Source organism: Castanea sativa, chromosome 5 (assembly GCF_040712315.1).
Source record: "Castanea sativa cultivar Marrone di Chiusa Pesio chromosome 5, ASM4071231v1".
NCBI classification, from domain to species: domain Eukaryota; kingdom Viridiplantae; phylum Streptophyta; class Magnoliopsida; order Fagales; family Fagaceae; genus Castanea; species Castanea sativa.
This window is the reverse complement of record NC_134017.1, coordinates 31288714-31301262: the sequence shown is the minus strand read 5'-3', so window position 1 is coordinate 31301262 and position 12549 is coordinate 31288714.

Below are 12549 nucleotides of genomic sequence, written 5' to 3'. Positions count from 1 at the left end.
GTACTTTAGTTAATTGGTGATTTGTTTGTGCTACCATGCATTTGCATGTTAATTTCATTAATTAATAAACTTGGCTAATTAATCAATTAATTCATCACAAGGGGTCAATACATTCTTGGCCTATCAAGTGGTATTAGAGTGGGCACACTCTAATTGGGGTTAATCTTTGTATGTGATTCATTGACCCCTGTTTGTCATGGATAGAGGACATCTCTTATTATACGTCCATTGTCTGATGGTACTAACTATGCATACTAGAAAGTATGCATGAAAGCTTTCTTACAGTCTCTAGATAAGAAGGTGTGGTAAGCTATAAAGATTGGCTACCAAGCCAAAGGAAACGCCGACCGATTGGGATGATGTTAAGATCAAGGTGGCAAACTTCAACAGCAGGGCATTGAATGCTTTATTTAGTGCAGTCACTAATGAGAAGTTCAAAAAGATATCCTCCACTGAAACTGCTAAGGAAGCATGGACCATCCTCCAGACAACCTATAAGGGAACCAAGGCTGTCAAGGATTCAAAGTTTCAGAGGCTCACTACAAGCTTCGAAGAGATTAAAATGGAGGAGGATGAGTCGTTTGATGAGTTCTATGCCAAGTTCAAGGACATAGTGAACTCAGCTTTTAATCTTGGGGAAACCATTCCTGAACCCAAGATTGTGAGAAAGGTACTTAGATCTCTACGTGAGAGATTCCATGCCGAGATCACTGCCATTAAGGAATCAAAGGACATTGACAAAATTCCTTAGACAGAGTTGGTTGGCAATCTGCAGACCTATGAGTTGGGTTTGACAAGGATCGAGAAATCGAGCAAGAGTAAGAGCATGGCACTGAAGGCCAAGAGCAATGACATAGATGAATTTTCAGATGATGAAGATTCTAAGATGAAGTCATACATCACCAGGCAATTCAAGAAGTTCATAAAGAATGCCAATGAGAAGGGCTTCGACAAGGATCGTAGGCAATCTAGTTCTTCTCAGTTCAAGAGCCAAGACAAAGGGAAGAAGGATGCAAGGAATGACAGTCAGTACACTGTGCCCATAGGACCCAAGTGCTTTGGGTGTCAAGGCTTCAGACACATGAAACAGGAGTGCCCCACATATCTCAAGACCATTGGGAAGAGCAAGGCACTTGTTGCTACCTTGAGCGACACCAAACTTGAGGATGATTTCGAAAATAAGGATGAAAAAATCCTGAATGCCTTCACCGCCATTGTCAATCCTAGTGAAGGGATTGTAGAAGATGTGGAAGAAGAAGAAAACTTGGTGGAGTCAAAATTTGAGAAGATGGATGAGCAAGATGACATCCACATTGCCTATGCAAAGTTATACAAGGTCTCGGAGAAACATGAAAAGTTGTATAGGTTGACCACCAAGAAGCTCAGTAATGTGGAGCTTGAACATGAAGAACCCACCACAAAGTTTGATGAAGCCAATCAAACTATAGGAGCGTTGAGGTTTGAGAACAATTTCCTGGCTGAGAAGACCAAGAACCTTAAGGCAGAACTATTCCAAGTCAAAGCTCAGCTAGAAAGGACTTCAAGCGCTAAGCTCAATGAAATGTTCAGTCTTTAGAAATCTGCTTTCGATAGAATCGGTTAAGGGTATGATTTCTCTTCTTCTAATATTTCTTTTACTAGTACTGCTGTCTTTGTTCCTCCTAGTGAGAACATAGACAACAGTAAATCTATCTTAGAAGCACCCCCTAAGCAGGATAAGAAAGAAGCTAAAAACCCTAGGGCTAAGAAGGCTAACTCTCAAAAGCCTAAACAGAAGAAGCAGCATCTTTGTTATCACTGTGGGATAGCCGGTTATACTCAACCTAATTGCTATAAGTGGTTAGTCACTCAACAGAGCAACGACATGATCACATCGGGAAACCAGAATCAGTTTCCATCCTCTTTTGCTCATCTTGGAGATCTTCTCAAAGTCCTCATGTTCGTTTCGAACTTGAACGGTTTCAATTCTTCCCCCTCACCACCGATTCAAGGCTTTGCTCAAAGGAAAGGTTCTTCTAAGGTGTGGAAAGAAAAGGGCTCCAAGTGATTTTGTTGCTTCTTCTCTCTCTCCCTTACTTGTTTTTGCATTACTTGTGTGTTTTGCTTTAGTGTTTTGAGTCAGTCTAGTTTTATGCTCTGCATTGCTTTGTTTTACATGTTTTATATATTTTTTTCAGTTTTGTTTTTATTTTTTTTTTCATTCATAAAAATAAATAAATAATTTTAAAAATCAGAAAAATACAAAAACAATGTGTGTTTGTGTACATTGGTACTTGCGTATCTTGGATGGCCATTGAAACAAAATTTTCTAAACTTTGTATCTCTTGTAGCTTAGATGAGCATCTCTATGCACAACTAAGCAAGTGAGCTTTGTGGCTCGTATTTATGATGAGTAAGGTTAAGTAATCTCTTGTACTTAACACTCGTATCACTCTTTTTGACGAGAAGGACTAAAAAATTCAAAGAGAAAAGCATAAATAACCATCTCACCACTGTTGCCTGCCAATCATGAAATGACATCTGTATGCTTCGGCATAGCAAAAGTGCAATGTCAAATGCTTAACATATTTGGGTATTTCTTTTCGATCTCTTATATGCTCATGCATGGTTTGCTTAAAAGAAAAATATGCAAAGAAAAATAAAAGAAAAAAGATCAAAAATGCTTTACATATGATTGCAAGCGTGTATTCTAGGAGATGTGGGAGTTATAAGATGTACCTCGAATGTGATAGTCCCCATCAAACAGTTATGATTGTGTGTGAGTTAAAGTGATTTTCTCATCTCAAATCATCATAATATAGAGACACTTATGCAATCTTACAATGTTTTTCACACACAACACCCAATATTCTCTACTACTTTTGATACATATGCAGGTAAAATGTGATTTGGCCATTACAAGGTTTACATGTGTTAATGTATGCTCACTAAACTGTCTAAACTTGTTTTTGAAATATAAAATTGGTTAGACTTGTTTAGTGTGTGTGTGTGTGTGTGTGTGTGTGTTTTGGATCTAAATGCATGACATTTTTCTTGTTGAGAAATGTTTTTGAGAGATCAAAATGTTGTTTGGATGCTTGGTTGAGTTGCATGTTTGATTGCATTCATGTATGTGTTTTTCTCTTCTTGAAAAACTATCTTTAAGCAATCTCAACAGGTCCTGGACACCTCTCGATACCTGGCTTATCTATCGAGCTCTTCAGTTGCTTTTTATTGCAATCTTGACACCTCTCGATATCTAGGTGGCTCGATCGAGAAACTTTCTATCCCCTCGATAGCTCCTCGACAGTTACCTCAATCTATCGAGCTTCTCTTGACTTGGACACCTGCTCGATAGCTACTTCTATTGAACTCTTTAAAGCTCGACAGATCCTCGACACCTCTCGATCTGTCGAGAATTACTAAGGTGCTATACAAGGGGCGCTTGCAATCTCAAACTCATTTTGCTTGGTGTCTCTCGATCTCTCTAGCCTTTCCAGCTCCCAAAACCTCTCTCTTTTTCCTTGAACCTCTTCCTCAAGGATTCTTCGACCTTAATCAAGTTTTCCTCACTTGGTAAGTGTCTAAAACCTTATATTCATGCATTTCATGATTTTTAACCTAAGTTTTTGGGATTATTGAAAATTTTGGTGTTTTTCAAAATCAAAGAGGTTTTTGCAAATTTTTGGGATGGGTTTTGAAGATTTGATCTTAAAAACTTCAAGCATTGCATCTTATGTGCATTATAACTATATTTTCATGCATTTAGATGTGTGTTATATATGGTATCTGATTGTGTGCTGATAGGATTGGATTGGGCTGAGCCCATGATGCTTTTTCTATTGCATGTCACATGTTCATGCATTGCCATGCATACATTCTTTCTTTTCAATATATTTTGATATATTTGAACTGCTTAGGACTTTTCTAATTTTCTCTTTCTCCCTCTCTCTCTCTCTTCTGTTTGCATTAGTCTACTTCTATGGCACCCAAACGCAAATCTACTCTATCTCGGAACCTTCTTCATTCTGGGGCATCCACTTCTGCTGATCCTACTCCCTCACACGTCCAGTTTCGTGATGAGAATGCCGAATCGAACTTCTTTGAGAACTTTTCCCGATGAGGCATTCATTCTAAACGGCGAGTCATCTTGTTTGACTTATTCGACACTGACCTTCCCATTGTCATCCATAATAGGGAATGGGAGTCACTATGTGACGTCCCAGTCACTTTTCCATCCGTGCTTATCTAGGAGTTCTACTCCAACATGCATGGATTTGATTATTCAGTACCTCTCTTTGTTACTCGCGTTCGAGGTACGCGCATTGTGGTCACTCCGGATATTGTATCCAACGTGCTCCATGTCCCAAGGGTAGCGCATCCTGATTACCCTGCTTGTGATCGTCTTAAGACCATGTCTAAAGACGAGCTTATTTATACTTTCTATGAGCATCCTTCTAATTGGGGTGAGCATCAGTTCACTTATTGTTCTAGCTTTGCTAAAGGCCCTCGGTATTTGAACATGGTTATGACTTTTGTTTTTCATCCTCTATCTCACTATAACTCTATTATAAAGCCCCGTGCTCGGTTTTTGCTTTCCCTTCTTGAGTATCTTAGTATAGATTTTCCTTCTCACTTCATTCTTTCTATAATAGATGTGTATAGGGATTCGACGACCCGTGATAAGCTCATCTTCCCTTCGGCTATCACGAGGATTTTACGCCATTTTTCAGTTCCCTTTTTCGTTCCGACTACTTCTCTGTTATGGGTTCTATAGATGCCACTACTGTTAAACAAAGCGAGGCACAGTTTCGGTTGAGGCAGTTCGGGTCCGCGGCTCCTCCCACTCCTTTAGCTCCATCCACATCCGCTCTCTCTTCTTCTACGAGCGGTGTAACTCTCGAGGACATCATGGCGAAGCTTCAGTGCATGGATGCTTGCCTCGACACTCTCAATGATGAGTTGTGTCAGGTGAACACCTATGTTGGTCGTATTGCATGATGATAGGCGGTCATGGGGTGGCTTCGTTGCTTCTCCTTCACCTACTCTAGAGGCTTCTGAGGATGAGGATGATGTTGATGATGCTACTACTTCCGATGATAAGGATGATGGAGATGCTAGCTCTTCCAGTGTTGATGAGATGTCTACTTGACACTCTTACCCTTTGTCACTCGTGACAAAAATGGGGAGTAGTTTTGGATGGATATGAGAGTAGTCATTTTTAAAATTTTAGGGAGAGATTTAGTATAGGAGATTTTTGTTAGGGGGAGTGTTGATTTTGAGGGATGTAGTGAGGTTTTTGATGTATCTTTTTCTTTTCTTTCTATTTTAGATACATTCTTCATGTACCTTAGGTCTTGTGACCATTTGACATACATTGTACTTATATTTGCTTTATTTATATATTGATGTATGTTGTTCACCTACCCTTACATGTGTTGTTTCTTTTCTCTCTTTATGCATATGCTTTATATCTCTTGTATGCAATCTTTTATTTCTATTTCACACAAAGATGCCTTGATGAGTTTTGTTTAAGTGTTTCAGAAATACAGGTTGTCAAAGTCTTCCTTGCCATAAACTCTCTTCTTGCAAAGTCTTTCAAGAGTTTGTATTATGATAGATTTTATTGTACTTAACAAGTAAGTATGAGTTGAGTGATTTTTGACTCTGCTCATATGTTCATTTGTTTGTTGTGGTTTTGTCACGGATTGCCAAAGGGGGAGATTATTAGGACATATGTGATTTAAAGTTAGGAACATATGTCACTATTTTATGTAATTGACTAATCTTTTAACAAAACACATTTTACTTGTAATTGGGTAGATCTAGGACGTGTTTGATGCTTCAAGAAACCTTGTTTCAAGTTCCAAATGTTAAAGCCATACAAGTATGTCCAAGATTCAAGTGTGAAAAGTGTTATTCATTAATACTCGATAGCTAGCATCTATCGAGCCTTGAAGAGTTGTTCCAGCCCGTGGCTCGACAGCAACTCGACAGATAGGGTATCTATCGAGGTTTATGAAACTCAAAATTTCTAGTCTGTTTTTCATCCAATCTGTGATTGTATGTTTGGGCTTTCTTTTCTCGCAATCCTAGATATATAAAAGGATTATTTTAAGGGCCGTAAAAGGTGACACAAGTTGCACAAGTGTTGAGCAAAGTTTGTTCATGCAAATTATGACCGGAGACCGAATTTTTCCTAGTTCATCTTTCTTGTGAAGAAGCTACTGTGTTTGTGCACCGTAGGGTTTTGTGACCAAGGAGCTTCTCGATCTTCATTGTGTGATGAACTGAAGAACTTTGCAGCCAAGTACCTTCTCTAGTTGGTGATTGAAGTTGCGTACTGGGATCCATACAATTGGTTAGTCACATATTAGGAGCCGTGCATTGAAAGGAGAGTTTGTCACTACAGAACAAGTCCAATTAGGTATTGGAGTAAGGGTTCAACTTTGGGTTAGTAGAAGGTACTGGGATTCATTTACTTGTAACCGCTTGTTGTGATAATAGTGAATTCTCGGGAGTGGTGACCTTAAAATCATCTGGTGGGGTTTTTGCCGTATAGGTTTTCCCCATTCGTAAACAAATCACCGTGTCAATTTATTTTCCGCTGCATACTTTAGTTAATTGGTGATTTGTTTGTGCTACCACGTGTTTGCATGTTAATTTGATTAATTAATAAACTTGGCTAATTAATCAATTAATTCATCACAAGGGGTCAATACATTCTTAGCCTATTAGACACTCAAAATGATTTTTTTAGTTAAATTGGGGCTCTGATGTGTCTAACTCACTTGTTTTCTAAAATCATCACTTGCATCATTGTTTTCAAAAAATTGATCAAAACAAGTTTTTTTGAGGACTCATGAATTTATGTTCCAAACTAGGGGCATTCGCCCATACCTCATGCAAGTTTCAAAAAAAAAAAGATCATCATCATTTTTTCAACAAAAAAAAAATCATCATTGAGATTTCCAAAATTCATGCATTCTTTTTTAAGTTAGGGGCATTCGCCCATGGCTCATTTATTTTCAAAGAAAAGGGAGGCGCCATCATCTTTTATCTAAATAAAAAAATTTCATCACCAAGATTTTCAAAAATCACCCATTCATTTTAAACTAGGGGCATTTGGCTCTGCCTCAATTAAGCAAGTGTAGATTCCAATAGAACCAATTAGGATAAGTTTAAGTTGATACTACAAGACCTCATTAGGTGAATTCTAAACTTATCTTAATTAAATTTTCTACATGATCCAAGACGATGCCAAGGACAAAGTGCTAAACAAGAAAATTAATACAAAATGGTCTAAGGAACACCTATTTTCGTTTTGCAGGAAAAATAAAAATGCAAGTCATATATCATTAGGACTCCGAGTCCACCTGCGTGAGGATCTCCTTGATCCACCCCTTGAGGAGCCACCCTCAGTGTTTCCTTCTTGACTCGAGAAAAGACGAGGATCATATTGACGATTTTCAAGTTCAAGGCTCCTGATCCTTTCCTCCAAAGTTATTCTTGTAGCATTAACAACTTCCATTCTATGTGCTTGAAAAGTCAGTAGAATCAGGAGTTAATTCCACCATGAAGCACAATTCAAGCAAGAGATACTCAGAGAGTAACACGGCATACCCAGCTCGAATCATTGAGCACATATTGGGAGGATTAAGTACGAGCCAATGACTGCAAGCCTCCAATCATCCGCATGCTTTCCTCCATAAGATCCACATCAACTTGAAGCACGAATCCACCGGCTCATGAACCATCCAATAAGCCAAGAAGAAATAAGGACAAGGAACTGAAAATTCAAGAACACACCAAATTGGGCCAAGGAACATTCGACATGTGCTCTGGCCTATTCAAGGGCATGGAACAGTACGTTCCATCAGGATTCATCACATCATATTGTCATGTTGGAAAATGAGGATAAGTCTTCGCAAAGGAACTAGAAGAACTACTAGCATGATGAGGAGAAGGAATTTCTTCCTCTTCATCTCCCTCCTCCTCTCCTTCAGAAGGTGGAGGTTGAAAATCCAACTTGTAAATTTTGTCACAAAGCAGAAATATGGAAAGAATTTGCAAAATGAAGATTTGACTTTAGAAAGGGAAAGAACTATCGTTTGGCCAACTAAGCAACATTGCAGACTAGTTTTAATAAATTCAAAATAAGGTCTTGCTGTTCCTGGAACAACAAAACCCACACGGGCCTGAGCAACCTCTTCATCAGTCAAAAAGTCAGCTAACCGAATGGAGGGACAAGAAGGAACTAGAATTGTTGTAAGAGGATACACATGTTGAACTTGGGGTGACACTCGAACACCAAGATACCAATACCTTCCATGCCCACATTCAAACAATCCCTGACAACCATTAAGCTCCAAAGCCCGTTCACACTCTGCATACCCTTCACATCCAGCCTAAGGATCTAAAGACATTTGAAAAACCACAAAGAAACCCAGAATGAGAAATGGCCAAACCATAATCAAGCATCCAAGATCCCGCACAAAAAAAATAAATAAAGAGGTGAAGAAGAAGAAGTACTCATATCATTAACAGTCATAATTCCAGATTTGTCCAATTTTTCTCAAGCTTTCTAGGTAGTGCAAATTCACAATATTGCCTAAATTTGAACACAAGAAAGTCCCAACAAAAATAAGCATGAACATACGAGCACCTTTTGTCGTAGTCTCACAATGAGGAATATTTTCACATAGCCAAGACAAAGGGATATTGTTACTCCTCATTCTAGAAGGCACTACACCGAGAAGTTTCTTGAGTTCAGCTAAAGAAAAGGAATCATTGACAAGAATCCTTTCACCACCCAACCTTAGATCGGTGATGACAGAGAAGTCATAAGGTGTCAACATTACCTCCCCAATACAAGGAAAGTGGAAGGAACATGTCGCGTTCTGCCAAGGCGGGAAGTAACTGAAGATCTTTGTATTCATGTGTCTCATGATTCAACAAAGTTTCGAAGAAAGTGTCAAAGCCTGCTTCATTGATGATGTTTTTGATGCTAGGAGACAACGCTGCCCATGCACTTTTTAACATTTGGAGACTACCTTGACTCTTAAGGCTCTGTAACACACAAGTTCAACTCATCAATTTCCATGACCAAACTACATGTCCAAAAATTTTCCATGACCAAACCCACATCACAACATACACAAAAAAAAAAAAAAAAAACCAAAGCCCCACCAATATTTCACCACAATCAAAATTCTTCACATATCCATACACAACTACCAAATCTTTTTCATAGCAATAGAAAAGTTCCTACACTTTCAAAATAGCAAAAAATTCCTCAAACTCATGCCCATGCACAAATAAATTCTCACATGGCCAAAATCATAATCAAAAAAATTTCCAAGAACCCCACATCACATGCCCAACAAAATTTTTCAAAATATTCATGCCCCCATAAATTTTTCCATGTCCAATTTTTTTTTTCCATACCCACAAATTTACCAACAAAATTTTGTCATGTCCATAAAACAAAGTTTACACATACCAATAAACTTTTTCTATATCTATCATGAACACATTCACATAAGCCTACCACAAACTTTTCACAATGCCAATACTCCCAAAAGCCAAGCTAAAATTCATCCAACAACATCACAATATCTACCTACATTGTCAAAATTCCATAATCCACCAACATTGTCCAAATTGCACCATGATCAAAAAAATAATACTTCAAGAATGCTCTAAAGCCAACATTTTTTCCAACAAAACCCATCACACAATGCCTCAAATTTCAAACAGCCAAATGACAATATCTCACCATAAAACTTTCAATGAAACATGCAACAACATTTTCCAAGAATAGAAACCAAAGAAAAACTCACCTTGGTTTCTACATGACAATACAAAGCATGGGTCCTAGGGTCTTGAAGAAGTCCATCCTCCTCATGCCAATCAAACGTTGGATCATATTTCTTACCATGAAAAGAAAGAAAAGAAGGCCCCTTGGAAGAAGAAGCCATCTTGATGCAAAGAAAAATGGATTTGAAAAATGGGTTTCACCAAAATGGGTGTGTGGTGAAAATGTTCAAAACACAAGGATCTAAAGAAATAGTGATAGGGATGGATGTGGGAAGCTTGAGAAGCTTAGAAAAGTGTTTTTTGTGAGAAGAAATGGTGAGGTAAAGAAGAAAAATAAAGGGGAAAAAGAGAGTGAATAGTGACAATGGAGGAAGAGAAGTGGAGAAAGATGAAGCAAAAAAGAAAAAGAAAAGAGAGAGAGACAAAGGAGTGGGGGGCCAAAATTTCGGCCCCCACACTTTAAACTCAATCAACCCCCAAAAAACAAATTTCAAAGTTTTCCAAATATCTTTTGAAGCTCCAAATTCTCAAAATTTTCATCTCCAAATCAAAGAAAAAAAAAGAGGAAGAAGAAAATAAAATAAAATAAAAATTCAAATTCGCCTTTTTCAATACCAAATCTTTTTCTAAATCCAAACCTCTAGTTTTCAAAGAAAAAATTCAAACCCCAAATTTCATGATGAAAATTTCAAGTCTTAATTTCCAAATTTCCAAATCTCAAAATTTCAAATTTCAAATTCCAAAATTCAAATCAAAATCTCAAAGTTTCAAAGTCTCAAAATTTTGAATGTCAATTTCAAAACTTTCAAGCTTCAAAGATCAAATCTTTTTCAAAAATGAAGTCTTTTTCAATCAAAGTTTTTCTCGATAAAGTTCAAATCAAGAAAGGGGTGAATGAAGATCACACATCCCAAAAACAGTGGGACCACAAAGCACTTATAAGTTAGAGACTAATTCCAAATTTTAATTTTTGCAAGCAATAACTTGGTTTCAAGGACAAGAAGCCCATGATTATCCCAGTCAAGATCAGATTCATTGGTCGCAAGAACCTACGTATCCAAGATCAATATCATGGTCGCAACATTATCTCAGTCAAGATCAGAACTATTGGTCACAGGAATCGACGTATCCAAGATCAATATTGTGGTCTCAGACATTATCTCAATCATGATCAGATTCATTGGTCGTAAGAACCTACGTATCCAAGACCAAGCCTGTTGGTCGCAGACACTCCTTTTGTCAAGATCAAGCCTGTTGGTCACAGACACTCCTTTCGTCAAGACCAAGTTTGTTGGTCGCAGACACCACTTTCATCAAGACCAAGCCTATTGGTCGTAGACACCCCTTTCGTCAAGATCAAGCCTATTGGTCGCAGACACCCCTTTCGTCAACATCAAGCATGTTGGTCGCAGACAGTACCTTCAATAAGATCAAGCTTCCTTGGTCGCAAACAACTCCATTATTCAGATCAAAATGAAAGAAAAAAAAAGGTCTCTCAGTCATATCAATTGTTAAGAATCATTCCAAAGTTCATCAATTACCAGCTAAGTCAAGTATTTCATTATTTTGTCAAAAAGATAAGGCACTAGTTCTATGTTCCAAAGTTTTAGGTCCAAGGGCTAGGTAGTCTTTGAAAATGCAACCTCAATTAAATCACGGTCGCTAAAATCAGTGTCTTTGTTTTACATTGACATTCACTTTTCAAGGTCTGTCAATGAGGGGCATTTTGTAGACACTTGATTTTGTTATACCCATAATCATCTACACAATCCTTTGTGGTTTTCCTCATACTCCTACCTCTCCATGTCCATATCCTTGAGAGGTTGAAAGCCCAAATGCTTACCACACCCAATTAGAGTGTCAAGTGAGGTTTTGGTACTGCTGGGAAGTATTGGAAGAAGCCAAGTTTTGGCGGATGCAATCAGGCGCATTGCGAGATCTGGAAAGCTAGACAAGACACGGTTCCGAGAAGCCATGTTGGAGTAGGAGCTTGGAGGGATTGGGTGCACTGGGTAGATTAGGCTTGGAGGGTCTGTTGCTATTCGTGTATCCCAACTTATTGTCTAGTTGATCGATTTACCGCTTGGAGGGCGGCTGAGAAGTTTTTCGCCTAGTTCTTCGGTTTTCTCTTCGATAACACATCGGCGTGCTATCTTGTGTTTTCATTTCTCTTTCCTACTCTTTTAGCTTTCATTTTAATGTTAGTATATGATGAATATGACTTAGAGTAGTTTTATTGTTTGTTCACTCGCATTTACTTTATTCCGCACTTGGTTTAAGTTAGAGTGAAATCAACCGAACCGTAATCCTTTAATTTGGGGTCTGAACAGCTCTTGTGTTTTTAACACAAATCCAAGCTTTCAAAAGTTGAGAGATTAGGGATGAAGTGGGAGCCCCATATTGTAATTGTGGTGGACGAGCTAATCAATACAGCTTGAATACATGGCTTTAGAATGATTTTAATATATATACATATATATATATATATATATATATATATATATATATATATATATTTGAGAGGTAATTTTGACCTATGGCATCTACTCTTGATAATTGTTATTTATCATCAAAATAAAACACCAATTAGTTTTTGGTGTAGGCGGGGATCAAATTCTAAATCTCTTATTCGACGACAAGAGACTTTACTAATTGAATTAATTGAACTCACATAGTCTTATATATATAATTGACAACCTTGAAGCATATTCTTCTACTTTTATGTTCATCCAATTTATTTACTGAGTTGCG